Source organism: Tupaia chinensis, unplaced genomic scaffold, assembly GCF_000334495.1.
Source record: "Tupaia chinensis unplaced genomic scaffold, TupChi_1.0 Scaffold143826_1, whole genome shotgun sequence".
Taxonomy (NCBI): Eukaryota; Metazoa; Chordata; class Mammalia; order Scandentia; family Tupaiidae; genus Tupaia; species Tupaia belangeri.
The window spans coordinates 139,483-141,881 of NW_006203676.1; positions in this window are offsets into that span (position 1 = coordinate 139,483).

The following is a 2,399-nucleotide window of genomic DNA, read 5'->3' on the forward strand; positions in this document are numbered from 1 at the left end:
CAGGGCTGAATTGAGAAGGTTTATGTGTGACTAGTGTGCTGGGCATTTGCTTTTCAACAGTTAGAGTAGTTGACACGTAAATATTTTCTCAAAATTATTTAATATCATACTGTCTCTGTTAAAGAGTCACAGACAAAATTATAACAAATATTTCAAGCATTATCTTTAAAATTCCATTTTTTGAAATTTTGAAAGTTGTTTATTAACTGTCAAGAACCATGGAGTTTGAGCAAAAGTTTTTTGATATGTAAAGTAAATTTTGGGGGGAACATGTAAAAATAATTAAGTAAATGGTTATAAATAAATAAATGAAAATGAAACAAAAGATGGGGCTGTTTTATATTGGAAGCCCATAGGCAACTTATAGCCATAGGATGACACAGCAACTCCAGGAGGCATGAGAAGAAGTTACTAAAAACCTTCAATGGAATCTAATGGGGGCAGGGGAACTAAGAGAAGGGACTGTTGCACTGCAATCCAGATAGAATACAGAGCCTTTTACTGGAGGAGGACTCATTCAAGTTGGGCTTTTATTTTGTAAATAACTGCATAATAGGCTTACATGAAATTTGTAAAGGAGGAATATGTTGCCTCCTGAACCCAAAAGGCCTAAATGATGTTGGGCTTGTTTTAATATGTGGGAGCTAAGAATATCAGTACCTATTTCTTGGCAGTATCAGAGATGGAGAAGCCCTTGGTTTGCAAAATGATTTTCAGGAATTACAGTTGGTGGGGCCTTGCACTATGTGTGAAGCAATGGCCCACCCCCTCTTTTGAGCTCCTTTGTGGGTATCTGTGTGTCCTGCATGAGTGTGTCAAACAAAGATCCTCAGAAGAAGATATCATGAATATAATGTTGTATCTGCATCCCTGCAGAAAGTTGAATGAAGGTAAAATTCTGTTTGCAAAGTCTGTGTAATGGCAAGGCTGTTTAGGTAGCCCATGGATAATTAGGTAAAGATTTATCATGTCCCTTGGTGGGGGGTTGAAGACAAACTGCAGTTGAGTGTTAAAATAGGCATTAGACAGATCATAGTAGACAGATCTATTACAGCAAAATGTCTACCAGCTGATTGGGTGGAATGAGTAATTTCAATAATTTTGGGTATTGGGCTTTACTAGATGGAGCCACAGCACTGAGGTTGCAGTAATCTACTGTGAGGTACCACTCATTCTTTTTTTTTTTTTTTTTTTTTTTAGAGGTTTTCGCTATAGGGTGCGTGCGCTCGCCAGACAGACAGAGACACAGAGACACAAAGCGAGAAATCACCCCCCAGGGGGGATGGTCACGCCGCAATCCCTTCTCCTCCATTCTCCTCTCGGGATCTTGGGCACGCACGCACACGCGCCCGGCGTGAGATTTAAGCCACCGGGTCCGATTAAAAAAAAATTCAATGAAAAATAAAGAAAAAAGGCAAACACAAAAGTGAGAAAGATGGTTGCAAACTGTATAATGGATAAAAGGCTATCTTTTTTTCCTTCTATTCCTTTTATTTCTTTTTACACTTTTCTACAAACATTTAGTTTACATATCAAACAATTTTTGCTCATACTCCATAGTTTTTGACAGTTAAAAACAACTTTCAAAATTTTAAATTACTGAATTTTAAAGATAATGTTCAAAATGTTTCTTATAATTTTGTATGATTTTGTTTGTGACTTTATAACAACAGAGACAGTATGGTTTTAAATATTTTCTCAAAAATATTTACGTGTCAACTACTCAAATTGTTGAAAAGCAAATGCCCAGCACACTAGTCACACATAAACCTTCTCAATTCAGCCCTGCCCAAGTATTTTGTGATATATCATCTGCTAGCAAAGATCAGTCTCTTTTTCTTCCTTCAAAGTCTTTCTCAAAATAATCCTCTGGTGTGGTTGCTCTTTTGCAATCTCTATTGATTACAATGCTGGGCTAGAAAAGTCCAGGTTATTTTATGTTATAAATTCTTTCATGTATCTCCTCTAATCCTCTCTGCCAGGCAGAACTATTTATGATATCAGGCTATCTTTCTAAGAGCTTCTGTTGGCTTACTTGAGATCCACTTTAGTTCCATAGTTTTCTGATTAATCTTCAGGTATGCCATTCCAGTCAAACTCCTGTCCAATAATGTTTCCAATTTCTGATTCAATGCAATAAGCATTATTGGACTTATGCAAATAACCCTTCTGCCACAAAATAAGAATACTCTCAAGTAATTCCAATTCAAGAGGGGTCAGGAAGGAAGAAAAGTTTATGTTTCCATTTAAAGAAACAAACAGGAAAAATATTTAAATAAATTTCTGACCCTATCAACAATTCAAAAGAAAGTAAAATGTTTAAATAGGGAAAACAAAGCATAGTAAAAAAAAAAAGAAATCAGTGGGACCAGCAGTTAGCATAATGTCTATGTTCTGGA